The 17,424-nt window shown below is 46.1% G+C and overlaps 1 protein-coding gene across 1 annotated transcript in view; it reads right to left on the bottom strand.

Annotated features, from left to right (window-relative positions):
• The window catches only part of LOC149324002 (importin-11), a 173,984-nt gene that overhangs the window by 48,948 nt on the left and 107,612 nt on the right, over positions 1 to 17,424 (bottom strand). The window lies entirely within an intron of this gene.

Raw genomic sequence — 17,424 nt, forward strand, 5'->3', positions numbered from 1 at the left:
TGAAAACATTGTACAGTATTTGTTCCTGCTTTTTCTTTCTACTAACAAATCTTTATGTTGAATCAGTGAGCACTGTATATGATAGCTCTCCAGCATCACAGATCTTTTCTTCATGGCGTCTCTGACATTTAGCTGAAAACAGTTTATCAAGGCCATCAGAGGTCTAATTACTAATTGACCATGAAATGGTTTAATTAGCTTCTAGTCTGCAGTGATGAGGAACAGCATATTGGCTTGAATCTTACTGTTGCTCTCAACTAAAGTAGACTCACTGAATCAGTAGGATTTACCTCCATCTTGTCTCACCACAGAACAGTTGGTTCAACGAGACTAGTCTAATTGAGACTAACCAACAGGGTTCAGTGCATTGGCATTTACCATTTGATGTACTAATTAATATTGGCAAGCAGTTCAAAACAGATTACAAAATATCAAAATAAAATGATAAAAAGGGAATGAGATACAAATCACTAACTGTGGTATAGGAGTGTCTAGTGTCCCCCACTTCTTTTAAACAATAGACCTAACTTTATCACAAACTGGCCTTTTCCAAAGTGAACTGTCAGCCACATAACACAAAGGTTTGTTGTATGAGAAACACAATTACAGAGCAAGTGTGTGTGTGTATCTGTATATGTGTTTTAATCCCAGCCAATATAGAAAGAATAATTTCAGGTACTGATATAAAACTAAGATGGGAGGGTGGGGGGACAACAAAACTCTACAAATTACTATAGTTTTTTTTGTTTTGTTTTTAAAAACTTTTGTGTTGTTTTCTGCACATGTGTGACAGACATTGTTGCAGGCATCTCTGGGCAATTAAGAGCCCCTGTTCCCATGTAAAAACTGGATGGAACAAGTCAAATTTATGCTCCGATTAAGCATACAGAAGGGTTAGGTGACCTGATGATCTCCAGATATTTTGGGCTACCTCTCCTACCCTCCCTAATCATTGGCTATGGTAGCTAGGCTGATAAGTATTGCAGTAAAAAATTATTTAACAAAATTGGAAAGTCTACCCCGGTTATAAGAGGAAGAACACAGAATTCAAGATGGCAGTCTTTCAAAGGTGTGACCAGTGTTCCATGTTGCTTAAAATATGTCCTCTTGAGAACTTTGAGATTCAGACAAAGGAAAGTTGTGTTGGATTTTTCACACCTGCTGCTCTCCATCTCCTCAGCATCAGCATAAAAACTTAGAGTGTTGCAGTGGTCTGGAACTGGGATCTAACTGAAAGCATTACATGTTTGTATGTAAGTAACAAAAGGTTGTTGTTGTTGCTGCTGTTATGTGCCTTCAAGTCATTTCTAATTTATGGAAATCCTAAGGTGAACCATCAAGGGGTTTGCTTAGCAAGATTTATTCAAAGGAGGTTTGTCACTGCCTTCCCCTATCGCTGAGAGAGTGCAACTTGCCCAAGATCACCCAGTGGGTTTCCATGGCTGAGCGGGGATTTGAACCCTGGTCTCCTAAAGTCCTTGTCCAACACTCAAACAACTACACCTCATTGGCTCTCCATCATGACGTGTACAGCATAGCTATTTAAGTAAGAGGTGACTGCCCATGATCTGTTAGAAATAAGAACATTCTAAAATAAATAAGCCAACTACATGGGTTTTTAAATTCTTATGGTAGGTGTTAAACCATTCAATGATGCTGAAGATTTTGTAGTCAGAAGATATGCCAACTGCTGCCATAACATTTTTATATCTTAATGGATGCATAAGATACATTAGATTCCCCATTACAATATATGTTGACATTTTTATGGGCTCTTGTTACCAGTGTTAAAGATTGCCATTGTTAGCTTTAATGGAAAAGCCAAGTTTAATTGGCACTCCAGTTTGGCCAAGAAAACTTCAAGAACATAGAGCAGCATGTAAGTAGTACTTGAACTGTTTGAACTATTAGCAAGCTGTAACTTTTATTAGAGGAATTTCTATTGACATTTCACAATGCAAACATGATTGGTGGCAACAAAAAGTTTGGGAGAATATGTTTCTTGGAGATAAAGACAATTTATAATAATATCTAAAATTAATGTGAATGTTCTGTTAACTCTAAGGAAAGACTTTTCTTCTACTCATTTAGCATCTGTATTTAAACAATGAAGAGGGACAACAGTACTTGAATTACCACTCTTTTTGCTGTAATTAAGTGTGAATTTCAAAGTTACAAAACACACATTTAAATTAAAACTTCTAGTATTATATTAGATCTTACTGGATAACAGATGCAACTTGAGTCAGCCCTCGGCTTGCCAGATAAAATAAAGGAGAAGACAATACCTGCTGGAAGTCCCACTTTTACTCAGCAGTTAACCCTACCCATTATTTCATTTGGCAACCCTAAATCAGGACTGTACTTGCCTTCACTGATTGATAGGATAAAGGTGGCTAGCTCCCACTACCAGCTGAGACGACAACGGAAAGCTAGCTCAGTTGGACAGAAGGATGGATGGTAAGGACAGGACCATGGAAAGCTCTCTGAGTCCCTGCCTCAGGTGTGAGAACTGTGTGGCCCTCCAAGACTTTGTTGGATTGCAGCTTCCAGCATCCTTTGCCTTTGCTATGATGGCTAGGGTTGCTGGGAACTGCAGTCCAAAAACATCTGATTGCACAATTGCCACCCCTGTTCTGCCTCCTCTATTTCCTCTTAATCTCCTTCTAATTGAACTGCTGGCACCACATACATTAACTAGACCACAAGCTGATTTTATAACTGTTAACCAGATAAGCAACTTCATGAAAAACCAATTGCTGGGTTACAATAAAACAGATTAGTGATCATCTCACAACACTGTGTGTATATTAAAATTAATCTACACACAAAATGCAACAAAGACACCTCACATAAAATAGAACACTGATGTCCTTATATATAAAAAAGCACCCAACAAATAACAGCTATGAAACATGCACAGCAGAGGGGGAAAGCATCAAAGATACGGAATTAAAATGAGTAAGATGGAGCAGGGATTCAATTGCCTAATGATACGATCTCTACATGAAGGCACACAGAACAGACTGACAGTGGGGTGCATCTCAGCAAGAAACAAGAAGACATGAAACTGAAATAAAATTGGAAGGACTGGAAAGAGAAAACAAAATAAAATTTGAATGGAAAGGCATTGGAAGGGTTTCAGGGAAGTATTAAAAGAATAAAAAATAGTACTATTAAGTAGTAGTTACTACAAGAAACTGCTGATAAATATGAGCACACACACACACACACACACACACCAAGAATGGATGGGTAAAAGTCAGGTAATAATCTGAAACATTATAAGTCTGATATATTGTTTTTATTAAATCTTTCACTGCAAATACAAAAGAAAGAATAAAAGAAAAAAAGTACGTAAGCCTAAGTCAACCGTGAGTCTGATTTACTAAATTTCCATTGATACAATGGACTTACTCTTGCTGGGACAGACAATTTATTTTAAGCTACAGAACTGAGTCATGGGCTAGGTATATGCATCAACATAAGCTGCCCATCTCCAAAAAAAGGCAACTGATTGAAGCTGGCATCTGTTGATGCTCATGTGCAAAGAAAGCACTAAGAGCCCCCAGACATTGAAACATGGCGAATAAAATGGTGAAGGGGCTGGAAACCATGCTCTATGAGGAACACCATAGGGAGCTTGGGATGTTTAGCTTGGAGAAGAGAAGGTTAAGAGGTGATATGATAGCCCTGTTTAAATATTTGAAGGGATGTCATATTGAGGAGGGAACTAGTTTGTTCTCTGCTGCTCCAGGGACTAGGACCCAGAGCAATGGATGCAAACTCCAGGAAAAGAGATTCCACCTCAACATTAGGAGGAACTTCCTGACAGTAAGGGCTGTTCGACAGTGAAACTCCCTCAGAGTGTAGTGGAGTCTCCTTCCTTAGAGGTCTTTAAACAGAGCCTGGATGGCCATCTGTCGGGGATGCTTTGATGGAGATTTCCTGCATGGCAGGGGGTTGGACTGGATGGCCCTTGCGGTCTCTTCCAACTCTATGATTCATGGATCATGAATATCTTTCCAGTCTTGGAGTGTTAGCCTTTTTGCTATAAGGGGGGGGGGGGGTCCAAACATCAGTTGGTTCCATTCTTAGGAAAAATACACAAGCATCTCCATATATCAGAGATGTTCTAATTCAAAACTAATAGGCTGCCAATACATTCAGTTAGAAACATGCCACCAGTGGACACTGGTGTCACTGGTGTTCACACTGTATGTCACAAAAAAGCATTATCTGCATCAAGCAACACTTAAACCAGGGGTAGGCAACTTTTTGAGCCGGGGGCCGGGTTGCTGTCCCTCAGACAATTGGGGGGCCGAAGCCAAAAAAATAAATAATTAAATAATTAAAAAAAAATTAAATGAATAAATAAACTGGGACAAATGTAGGACAACATTTTCAAATGGTGGACACTTTTTTTAAAAAAGTGGAGGACACGCAAAAAAAAATTGCTGATTTTTAAAAAAATGTTAATATAAATGCATGTTTCTGAGGCTTCTATAGACAATTGCCCCCCTTGCCCCTACGCGCGAGAGCCCAAAGGCCCCAGTGGCAATCGGCGGCAGGACCGGCTGGGGCCAGTCCCAAGGCCTTGCCGGGCCACATCCGGCCTGCGGGCCGCAGGTTGCCTACCCCTGACTTAAACTGATCTGCCACTTTCTTCCCCTGCTCCTAAAGTAGCGTCCAATATACCCAAAAACATTAAATTGTGCTGAACCAATCATGGTTTTAAGTCTTGAGAAACTCTGCATATTGAAGTTAATGCAATTGTTAAGGTTTTGTATTATGTAAGATTTATTCCTAAATCTAATGCAAAGCAGGAGGACTGAGAACCTAATATAAAGACAAATATACACAAGAAAACTGAGAGTACAGCAAACAACAGCAAGGTAATCCATGGCATAGGCTGCATCCACACTGCAGAAATAATCCAGTCTGAGCCCACTTTAGCTGCCAAGGAGCAAAGCTCTGGTGCCTCAACAAACTACATTTCCCAGAATTCCATAGCACTGAGCCATGACAGTTAAAGTGGGGTCAAACAGGATAATTTCCTCATTGCAGATGCAGCCATAAAGATCTGCACATTCTACGAAAAACAGTGGATGAAAGTGGTTTTGTTCTTTTTCCCTTTTTGAAGAAAGGAATTAATAATTTGAAAAGAACCAGAAGACTTGAGCAGGAAAAAGTACACATCAGTCTCAGCACCAGGAGTGTGCAAAATGTGGGCCAGAAGAAGTGACCCATCCAGAGGAAATGTGGCTCACACAAAAGAAGTAACTGCATTTTTCAGGATTTTATTATCCGTGTGTGTGTGTGTGTGTGTGTGTGTGTGTGTGTGTTGGGGAGTATGTTTGTACGTGGGCCCCATTTTTCATCATGGTTGCTTCACAGGGAAACCTGCTTTGCTTTGGAAAGTATCAGAACAGGCCCTAGCTAATCCAGTTTTGCTGTGGATTAATCCAAATACAATGCCTATTCATGTCTCTTTCCTTTTTAGTTTCTTTTTAGGAAGAGATGCCCAGCAGATGGTTAAAACTTCAAAGTGTTACCTTAATTTTTTTAATTTTTTAACCTTTAACCTTTTAGTAACCTTTGAGTTCTTTTCTGGCCAACTCCTAAACAATGTTAGTAAGCATAAAAGGAAAGAAGACAATAGGAAAAAATAACTTAAAAGAAAGAGAACAAGGGGTTCAAAGTAATGGCTGCAATAATTTTTGTTGTAAAGTTTTTCTAAAGAAATTAAGATAAGAATAGAAGGCTGAAATGGATGAAGAGCAATGTAGAAAGAGATATTTCATCTCAAATTCATGATGCAAAGCAAATAGCCAAGGATGGGAAAAAAAAAGGCTTCAGGTTGTAATCCTGATCTTGGCACAGCAACTCATAAAAAAGGGCTTATACTGAACGATATTGGATGGCTCTGGGGATCCCTGTGATCACTGGTGAGAGCTTACAAGAACTGAGAAGTTGTGAGCAGTTCAGGAGGTGATGGAACTGTGAACTTAGGTTCTTTACTGCTGAAGCCTACCCTCAGGGGCAGAATCATGGTATCAGTTGCCGTATCCCACTTCATCTGCACAACACTGAGATGAAGACAGCTTCATGCCACAGGGATACTCTTCTTAAGACTGGACCAGCAATTGCCTTGGGTCCTACCTGTTTCCTGAGGCAGATATCCATACTAATCTACCCAGGCTGAAGCCCTCTCTACCTTGAAAGCAAAACACGAGGCATCAGGAGACTATCTGCTGATATTAAATTGCAGGGTTGCAGAACAGATAGAACAAAGTTCTGCCTATTTTTGTGCACGGGGCTTTGAAAAACCACTTCTTTATTGAAATGGAGCACTCAAACTAAAATTTGTAATGAGAGGTATGCAGTCAGTTTTGCACAGTGATAACTTCAAACATGAAATATGACAACTTTTATGCCAGTAGCAGATTCTTAGTTGACAACTGATCAAACAAGCACACTAAGGACTTCCCATGTTGATCCAAAGAAACTATAGTATCATTTGTGGATGCCAAACATAGCAAACACTAAAGAAATTAATTGTCTGTTTTGAAGAAATGCTGCATATTAATAATACATAGTGGTTATGTGCAAGAAGGACAGGTTGCTCACCTGTAACTGTGTTTCTTCGAGTGGTCATCTGCGAATTCACACAATGGGTTATTTCTGCGCATGCGCAGCAAACTCGGAAACTTCTAGAATCTCTGGGCAGAAAGTCATGTAACTTTCTGCAGGCTTTGCTACTTTTTTGGCGGTAGCCCCGCCCATCCCGTATAAAAGGCCCCTGGTGGCCCGCTCCTCTTCAGTTCCGAATGAGCCGCTAATCAGCGTGACAACAAGCGTAAATAATTGAGGAGACACTGAGGGGATGGATGGGCGGGATTGTGTGAATTCGCAGATGACCACTCGAAGAAACACAGTTACAGGTGAGCAACCTGTCCTTCTTCTTCGTGGTCTCTGCGAATCACACAATGGGTTAGACTAGCGAGCTGAAGTCAGTGGAGGAGGGAGTGTCAACAATTAACAAAATAGACAGGCAATAAAGTATGTAAACCAAACAACTGTGTTATTTATTAACAGCAGAACAAGTCAATGCATGGCAGAGAGTAACACTGCCCTCCCAAAGGCTGCATCCTGTCTGGCCCTAGCATCCAGCCTGTAATGCTTTATGAATGTCAACGGCTGGGACCAAACAGCAGCCCTGCACACATCCTCGAGTGAGATCCCCGTCAGGAAGGCTGAGGATGCTGCTACCGCCCTAGTTGAATGGGCTCTAACCCGACCAGGTAGGGGCTTACCGGCCAGTTCGTAACAGAGACGGATGGTGTTGGCCACCCACTTGGAAAATCTCTGTGGTGAAACCGGTAGCCCTCTTTTGGCTGCAGAGTAACACACAAAAAGTCTCTCTGAGCGCCTAGAGGCAGCTGTCCTGTCCAAGTAGAACGCCAGTGCCCTTCTAACATCTAGGGCATGGAGTTGGCGCTCAGAGTCCGTGGTCGGATTAGGAGCCAGAGTCGGTAAAACAATGTCCTGGTTAATATGAAAGGCAGACACCACCTTTGGCAAAAAGGAAATGTCCGTACGGAGGACCACTTTGTCCTTGTGAAAACGGAGAAAGGGTTGGTCCACCCTGAGGGCACATAATTCACCAGCCCTACGAGCTGATGTGATAGCTACCAGGAAGGCTGTCTTCCACGTTAGGAGCCTTAAGTCAGTGGTAGCCAAGGGTTCAAAGGGTTTAGAGACTAAATAATTGAGAACAGTGTCTAAACTCCACTGAGGAGGGGGATCAAGAGCCGGTGGATGTAAGTTGTTAAATCCCTTAAGGAACCTCTTTATAAGTGGGTCTCGAAACAATGAAGGCTTGTCCTGCATCAAATAGTGGGACGAGATGGCAGACAGGTAACACTTTATGGAACTCAAAGAGAGGCCTGATTCAGTTAGTGTTAATAAAAAATCCAGGACTATAGGGATGGAGACACGGGATGGTGGGACCTCCTTGGCTTGTAAAAAGGAAAGGAACTTGTCCCACTTATAAGCATAGGCTCTCCGAGTAGACGGTCTTTGAGCTGCTCTGATTATGTCCTGTACTCCGGATGGAAGAGAGCTCAGGATCGAATCCTCCATGCCACCAATGGGAGGGACTGCATCTCGGGATGGTGGACTTGGCCGTTGTGAAGCGAGAGCAGATCGGGCCGGTACCTGAGGCGAAGGTGGTCTTGTGCTCTCTGTAGAAGGGGGCCGAACCACGGCTGTCTCGGCCACCACGGGGTGATGATTATCACATCTGATGAGTCTGTCCCTATCTTTGCCAGCACCCTGGTGATCAGTGGAAAGGGGGGAAAAACGTAAAGGAAGCAATCTGTCCATTGAAACTGGAACGCGTTTCCCAGAGCATCGGCTACACGGGCCCGTGAGCAGTATCTGGGAAGATGAGCATTGTCGGGGGACGCAAATAAGTCCACCTCTGGCGTGCCCCATCGGTGAAAAAGAAGGGAGACCACTTCTGGGTGTAGCCTCCACTCGTGGCATGTCGTCTGGGACCTGCTTAGCTGATCCGCAAGGTCGTTGTCGTCGCCTGGAAGGTGGATGCACTGGAGCAAAATCTTGTGTTGGATGCACCAGTCCCAAATACGGAGAGTGATCTTTAGGAGAGTCTCTGATTTGGTGCCCCCCTGTTTGTTGAGGTAGTACATGGTGGTTGTGTTGTCTGTTAGGAGAAGCACCACCTTGTCGGAGAGAAGGCCTTGGAATGCCCTGAGAGCTTTTTCCACCGCCAGCATCTCCAATGCATTGATGTGGAGACTTGATTCCGTGGGGGCCCATTTGTCCTTGACAGTCAATCCCAATGTATGGGCGCCCCAACCCTGTAGAGACGCGTCCGTCGTCAGCGTAAGTTCTGGTTGTGGAAGGGCAAACGGCATGCCTGAACAGACGTTGTCTGGATGGAGCCACCAACGCAGTGAGTTCTGAACCTTCCTTGGAATGGTGAGCGTCTTGTCGGGACGGTCCTTTACGGGATCGAAGACGGAAAGGAACCAGGACTGTACCGGTCTGAGTCTTAGCCTTGCCCATCGCGTAACGAAGGTGGTCGACGCCAAGTGGCCCATTGCCACCTGTATCACACGGGCTGGAAGATGTCTGCGGCTGAGGCAAGCCCGTACCGCCGACGAAAGAGCTAGAAACCTGGATCGTGGAAGGAAGGCCATGGCCGTCTCCGAGTCCAGAGCTGTTCCTATGAACTCTATCTGCCTGGTCGGGTTCAGGTTTGACTTGTCCTGGTTGATCCGTAGACCCAGTGACAACAATAGGTTCTGGGCGAAGACCATATGGTGCGCCAAGTCCTCCTGTGACGGGGCGCTGAACAGCCAGTCGTCTAGGTAAGGAAAGACTACAATTCCGTTCTGGCGAAGGAAGGCGACAACAGGAGCCATGCATTTCGTAAAAACTCTTGGTGCTGAGGAAAGGCCAAAGGGAAGGACCTTGTACTGGTAGGCGTCCGATCCCACTGCGAAGGCAAGAAACCTGCGGTGGTCGTCCCTTATGCCGACATGGAAGTAGGCGTCCTTTAGGTCCAACGTGGCAAACCAGGCGTCCTTCTGCAAGAGTGGCAGAATAGAGGCAAGCGTTATCATTCTAAAGCGTCTATAAACCAAAAAGGAGTTTAATGCTCGTAAGTCCAAGATGGGTCTAAGCCCATCCGGCCTTTTAGGTACTATAAAATATTTGGAAAAAAAAAAAGCAGCGGTGTCTGTTGGAAGGATGGACAGGCTCAATGGCATCCTTGTCCAAGAGGGAGCGCACTTCGTCGAGGAGGGTGTCCGAGGGGACGGTGGTAATAACGGCTCCGGTGACGGGGAGCTCGGAAAACTCTAGGGCATAACCTTCTCGGACTATTTTGAGAACCCAAGAGTCAGAGGTAATAGTGGCCCAGGTGTTAATGAAGGGCCCTAAGGTGTTAGAGAGAGAGGGAACGAAGTGCGCAGAAGGGTATCAGAACCTCTTCTTGCCTCGCGTGTCTTTCTTTTTGTAGCCTTGCTGATAACGGCCTTGGGATGGTTGACGCCGATCCTGGTGTGATGGAGACCTGGGGCGTCCTGCTTGGTGGCTCTGGTCCTGAGGCTGGAACTGGCGCTCGGGCTGGTGGAACCGCTGTTGCCCATGGTGGAACCAACTCTTCTGACCCGAGTAGCGCTGTCTGGATGGTCTAGACGCGGAGGCCGACATGCCATGTTTCTTGGCAGCTGTCTTCATCCTGTAGCGGAAGTTCAGCTTCTCGTCGGTCTCTTTATTGAATAGGCCGGAATTGTCAAATGGCATATCCTCTATGGCAGATTTGGCCTGTGGGGTCAGGTCTGACGAGCGCAGCCAAGCATACCGTCGGAGGGCCACCGATCCAGAGAGTATCTTTGAGGCACAATCCGTAGAGTGACGTGCTGATATGATCTGTTGACCACCAACAAGATGGACCTCATTGCGGATGGCAGTCATAACTCTCTTTTTGTCATCTGGGAGCTCATTAATGACAGGATCCATTCTTTCCATCAACAGCTGGACGTAAGCTCCCATGCATGCTGCATAATTGGCAATTTTAATGTCCAGCGCAGCAGAGGCATAGAACTTCTTTGCCAGGCCGTCGATCTTCCTACTCTCCTTATCCACTGGGGAAGAAGAAGGCCGGGCGGCGAAGGAAGTCTGCGAACCTTCGACGATGGCTGAGTTAGGCTTGGGATGATTGAACAGCCACGAGGGTCCAGATGGAGTGACCCTGTAGAGGTTTTCGATCTTTCTGGAGGTGGAGGCAATGGTAGCCGGTGCATCCCAGGATCGTCTGGCAATCTTCTCTAAGGAAGGCAAGAAGGCCAGGGAAGGTGGTGCAGGGGCACAGCCGTGGATCCTGCGCTCTACTGGGTCGAGGGCGTCCTCCTCGGGGTGGGCGACCTCCAACTTCAAGGCGTCAGCCATCCTGATGACTCTATCCGAGAAGGAACGGACGTCGTCAGATGGTGATGGGGCATCTGGCTCACCGAAGGTCAGAGGTTGGTCCTCCAGGATCTGAAGCGACGGGGAAGCTGAACGGGAGCGTGATGCGGAGCGAGATCTGCTCTCCGTACGGTCTACAGGAGAGATTTCTCTACTAAGAGAGCGGCGTCTTCCACGACCTTCTCTACTGGGAGACGGACGCCTGTCCCGGTCCGAAGTTCCAGAGTGAGAGGCTCTAAGTAGTGGAGAGCGAGGCCTCACTCCCCTTTGGCTAGGGACATTACGACGCAGGTGGTCGACGTCCACCGGCAACAAATATTGTCCAGTGTGGCGGTCGTACATCAAGTCCGGGTAGGTGTCAAAAAGATCACTGTCCGGTGGTTCTCCATCCAGTGGGGAACGATCACGGCGGTCCCTATCCAGGGCCTCGTCTGCCTCAGTTCCCAGAACGCCTCGGTCTCTCCGGAGTGGTGAAACTCTGTCTCGCACAGGACGGTCCGGTGATCGAGGGAGTTGAGTCTGTCTCCGTGGGGAACGGGACCGTGAGCGAGGGGGTTGCCTCTGTCTCTGTGGAGACGGTGGGACATCCGAGTCTGGGATCTCACCCTCAGACTCGGAGGAGTCGCCTAGTTGGACTATGTCCAAATCCTTTTGATGGACAGCCAAGTTGGAGGAGATGAGCACCCTCGGTTCCAAGGGTGGAGGCGCCGAAACAGAAACGGACTCCGGTATAGGAGTTGGTACAGGCCGCGGTTCTGCCGGGGGCACTGAAATGGTGCTTGGGGGCCCCTTGCGTCTGGTCTTCGGTGGAGGGGAGGCCGACCTGGCCCTCCTCGATTCTCGCCCTTCCTTGGCCTTAGAGGGCTTTGGCTTGTCTCCGTGAGCCCTCTTGGGAGCCTTGTCGGCCTTGGCCTTGGAAGTGTCCGACGTGGACGCTTGGGCTTCGGCCGGGGCGGGATGAAAAACCTTGTCATACAGGGAGGCCTTAAGCTTCTGATCCCTGTTCTTTAAGGCTTGGGCGGTCATCGCCTTGCAATGTCTGCAGGACCCCGTGATGTGGCCCTCGCCAAGGCAGAGGACGCATTTGTCATGCCCATCGGACATTGGAATCTTGACCCCACATTTGGTGCACTGCTTAAAGGAAGCCATTGGGGCAAGGACCTGCGTTACCCGCGTTGAGGAAATAGAGTCGACGGTGTAGAAATCGTGACCGAAGAATAGTGAAGTCCAGTCCAAGTCGATAGCCAGTAATGGTCAGTCAGTATAGAGATCCTACAAGCTGCTGGAGCGAAGTTCCTCGAGCTGCAAACGCGGCGGAATGAAGGAACTGAAGAGGAGCGGGCCACCAGGGGCCTTTTATACGGGATGGGCGGGGCTACCGCCAAAAAAGTAGCAAAGCCTGCAGAAAGTTACATGACTTTCTGCCCAGAGATTCTAGAAGTTTCCGAGTTTGCTGCGCATGCGCAGAAATAACCCATTGTGTGATTCGCAGAGACCACGAAGAAGAAACACTGAAGAATTTGGAAGTATTATTATAATTTTGAACTCTTCTGAGGAAGCATCGGTTAATTAAAGGCAAGCTTCCTGCTGCAATGAAATACAAAAAAAAAAAAAAGGATAAATGATTGCCTTGTGGCTTATGAACCAGCAGAGTGGCTGATTAACTCAGATGGATTTATTATAGATTACTATGAATGAAAATGTTTGTTTGAGGAACCCATTATATGTATATGAATTCAAGAACTACCAAACTCGGAATGCTTGTTGTGGGCCTTCAAATCTTTTACGACTTATGGCGACCCTAAGGCCAGCCTATCATGCAGTTTTCTTTGGCAAGTTTCTTCAGAGGGGGATGACCAGCGGATTTACATGGCTGAGCCAGAATTCAAACCCTCCTCTCTAGAGTCATAGTCCAATGCTCAAACCACAACAAACTTGCTAAACTCTGTAAGGAGGTTCATATTGTAAATGTCCATACCTTCAGTGAGAGGCAGAGCTTTCAAATCAGGGATAAGCAAGTGTCAGCAGTTGGACGGATGCACTGCTTTCCTGGGAGTTTGGGGGTAGCACCCCGCTCTGATTCCTGCAAATGCCCCAATATAGGGCTTTATGACCCATAAACAGTAGCTGTGCCCCAAAATAGGCTGGTAGCCAAAGAAGCTGTTGTAAGAGGAGAGTAATGTGCTTCTAGTAACTTGCTCTAGCCAATAATCTGTCTGCAGCTCCTTTGGCCAGCAAAAGTTTCTAGGCCAGGGGTTCCCAACCTGTGGGTCGCAACCCCTTTGGGGGTCAAACGACCCTTTCAGAGGGGTCGCCTAAGTGTCTTAGCCCCCCCCCCCCCAAGGATTCCTGGCAGCCGGCAGGAAAGGGCCAGGAGGAGGAGGAGGAAAGGCAATTGTTCACCTCCCAAGGCCAGGGTAACCAAACATCCTCCTTTCCCTAGGACAAGTCCTACATTTTAACCTTCTCTCTGAGGGGTCTCAGAGGAATGGCAAAATGTCCTCCATTTCCACCGAGACCCTTCCTCTGCAGCTACACCCGAAAGTGAAGCAAAGGGAGGGAAGCAGGTAGGAGAAGCCGGTGAGACAGGCAAGCAGAAGACGTGGAGGGGAGAAAGAAGGGCAAAGGGCTGAGTTGGGCTGCTGGGGCTCTTTGGGGAGACAGAGGACAGCCTGTCTGTGCCTTGCCTCGGCTGGGAGGAGGGGGGACCAGGGGTCAAGAAGGTAAAGACAGAGCATGGCCACTGCCTGCTACCCCTCCATCTCAGAGAAGTTGGGGCCAGAGAGTGCCTGGCTCAGGGGCACTGTCTGAGGGAGGGCTCCCCCTCAGTCCTTTCTTCCTTGTCCTGCTCTGGGGGCTCTGGAGCTGGTGACAATGTCCTCCTCCCGGGAGGTCTGGTGCTGCTGCAGCTGCCTCCTCATGCCTGGATTGAGGCATGCAGTGGGAGCCACACACACACATTCCCATGTTTTTTGTTGTTGCATGCCTTCAAGTTCTTCTGGACTTTTAGCAACCCTAAGGTGACCCTATCCATGGGGGTTTCTTGGCAAGATTTCTTTGGAAGAAGTTTGCCATTGCCCTCCCCTGAGGCTGAGAGTGTGTGATTGCCCAAAGTCACCCAGTGGGTTTCATGGCAGAGCAGGGAAGCAAACCCAGGTCTCCGCCCCAGGAGACAGCCAAATGGTCCAGCACCGCGGGGCTACCAAAGAGCCCTCCCCCAGCATCAAAGCAACAGCTTCCCCAGCAACCAAGACTGGCAACAAGGCTGACAGCCAGTATTGCTGCCTCGGCAAAAGCCCCACACCAGCAGCTTGACCTGGAAGGGGCTAAAGAAGGAGGCTCAGGTGTCCTCATTGTCAGCACCAGCCTTTGCTCTTTGCCAGGCTGCGTTTTGGGCACTGCCAGCTCTGTCACCTCCCTCTGCTGCCACCGCTGCCCCCAGGCTCTCTACCCATATAGATGGCTGCATCCTGAAGTGTAGGGTGGTGAGGTGCTTTTGTTGTTGTTCTGTGCCAGTGATGGCAAACCTATGGCACGCGTGCCAGAGATGGCACTCACAGCCCTCTCTGTGGGCACATGTACCGTCGTCCCAGCACAGAGTTTGCCAGAGTTTGTTACTAGAAAGCCAGAGGGACATGGCACTTTGCAATAAATAAGTGGGATTTGGGTTGCAGTTTGGGCACTCGGCCTCTAAAAGGTTCACCATCACTGTTCTGTGCCTTCCAGTTGTTTCTGGCTTATGACGACCCTAAGGGAAGCCTGTTGCCACAATTTATTTAGAAGTGGTTTTGCCAGTGTCTCCCTCTGAGGCTGAGAGAATGTGACTTGCCTAAGACCATTCAATGGGTTTCCATGGCCAAGCGGCAATTCAAACCCTTGTCTTCAATTCACAAATCACACTGGGCAAAATTTGCTCTGAGAGAGGTTGCCATTGCCTTCCCCACGGCTGAGAGAGTGTGACTTGCCCAAGGTCACCCATTGGGTTTCATAGCGGAACGGGGAATCAAACCCAGATCTCCAGAGTCCTAGTCCAACTTTCAAACCACTACAGTGCACTGGTTCCTATTCCAATGTACTAACTTTTTTTGCTGCTCTTGTGTGTCTTCAAGTCCTTTACAACTTGTGGCAAACCTAAGACAACCTTATGGGGTCATCTTGGCAAGTTTCTTCAAAGAGGGGGTGGCATTACCATCCTCTGAGGCTGAGAGAGTGTGACCTGCCCAGGGTCACTTACATAGCCACAAATTGTACATACCCCAGAATGCATCACCCAATATATTGTCAGTCCTTCCCCCCAACACTTTTTCATTTCCCTCCAACCATTTCATTGCTGGGAGATGGAAATAATTTTTAAAGCAACATTTAAATCTTGACTATTTTTTAAAAAGTAAGGTCCAAAATACACTGCAGGAATAATCCATTTTGAGACCACTTTAACTGCCCTGGCTCAGTGCTAGGGAACATGGGAGCTGTAGTTTCTTATGGCCCCAGAACTCTTTGACAGGGATGGCTAAATGTCTCACAAATTACACTTCCCAGGATACCTTAGCATTGAACCAGGGCAGTTAAACTGGCCTCAAACTGGATTATTTCTGCAGTGTTTTCGACCTAAATGGCCAATATGCTGTTACCATTATTCAGTTTTGTAGCTCTTGTTATAAATTGGAAAGAAATAGAGTGCAAACTGCTCAATATATTTATCTTCTGAAGTGAGATGTGCTTTTCCAGCTGACTCTCACCTCTAAGGAGGCAGCTGTCAGGGGGGTGAGAGGGTGGGAGCGCAGTGGCATGGGGGGCATCAGGAGGTTTCTTGTGCATTTATATTTATATATTTTGTGAATTTATATTATTGTTTTTAGCTTTTATTTTGTAATGTCACCTACATTTTTCTTGAATGGCCTACATTTGGTGGTTTCTTTCCCTCCATTCTGGTTATGACATCTGGTCTCTGTGCTCAAGGCTCCTTCACTGCTTGGCCTTCTCCCAAGAAAGAGCAGGGTGGCAGCAGTGGAGAATGGAATTAATAGTATTCATATTAATAATTAATAATTATTAATAATTAGTCATTAACAATAGTTATCAATTATTAATAATTGGTTATTGATACAAATAAGTATTTATTAATTAATCCGATATTTACATTATGATTCATAACAGTAGCAAAATTACAGTTATGAGGTAGCAATGAAAATAATATTATGGTTGGGGGTCACCACAACATGAGGAACTGTATTAAAGGGTCACAGCATTAGGAAGGTCGGGAACCACTGTTCTAGGCAGTTTTCAAAAGCATTTCCATGTACAGCATATTACAGCAATGTGAAAAGGATGCAGCTAAGAATGTGTTACCATGATTGCATCTGGCATCTATAACATCAGACACGGTTCCCTAGCTTAACTGTGCAAATGCACACCTTGGCCACCACAAAACTTTGAACATCCAGGCCCAGGGCTGAATACACCCAAACTGCAAATTATATAGTGTAATCCCATACAGTACTGGCTAAATCTGAACTACCTCATCTGCTTTTCAACTGACCATGTCCACCATCATCCAAGCCATTATTGATCACGGGCTCTAGAATAAAGGCAGCTTCCTCAAATTTAGGTAGAAAGGAGAAACTGATAGCACTGGACTCCAAATTCTAGACAACTTCTATCAATGGTTTAATGTGCATGTTAAATAGCATGGAGAACAGCAGAACCATGAGGGACTTCACAGGCCAATGGTCAAAACATTGCACAGGAATCCTGGAGCACGACATTCTCAAGTAGCCCCTCCAGAAGCCATCATAAAAAGTGGACATCCATGTCTATTCTAGCAAGCAGCCAGGATACCACAACCAATAGAATCAAAAGCCATTGAGAGGTCCAAAAGGTCCAACCTGTATGCATACCAGCAGAGGCTATCCACCAAGGTGACCAGAGTCATCTCTGTCCCATAGCTAGGCCTGAAGTCAGACTGAAATGGATCTTGGGTAGTATCTTGCCCAGAAACTGAATATTGGAAACTGGATGGTAACATCCAATAAAGTCAGATCTAGGGAGTGCTTTTTATCACTGAAGTTATAAATATATCCTCCGACATTTATTTGTTCTGTATTAGCAGCACGTCATGAAAGAGATATGCCAAGAGTGGGAAGTTGTTCATCTTAGTCTTTTTTAAATTTATTTTTGCTTTATTGAACAGCCGGTCTTAATCTTCTGTTTGTCATTATTGATAACTTGTCTATTAGGAGTCTCTGTCTCTTTTAGGTAGCAAAACATTTTTCCTGCACTCCACTTATCCCTTATTCTTGTTATTTAGGTGTTAAGATGGAAGGCAGGCAATCTGGGAAACAACAAAAAAGGCAGAACGTTGTTGGGCTCAATTTTGAGATGGAAGAGGATCCCAGGTTTGCTATGTGTCTTCACTATAAGTAG

Source organism: Sceloporus occidentalis, unplaced genomic scaffold, assembly GCF_023333645.1.
Source record: "Sceloporus occidentalis isolate IW3139 unplaced genomic scaffold, rSceOcc1.0.p SCAF_1, whole genome shotgun sequence".
Lineage (NCBI taxonomy): Eukaryota > Metazoa > Chordata > Lepidosauria > Squamata > Phrynosomatidae > Sceloporus > Sceloporus occidentalis.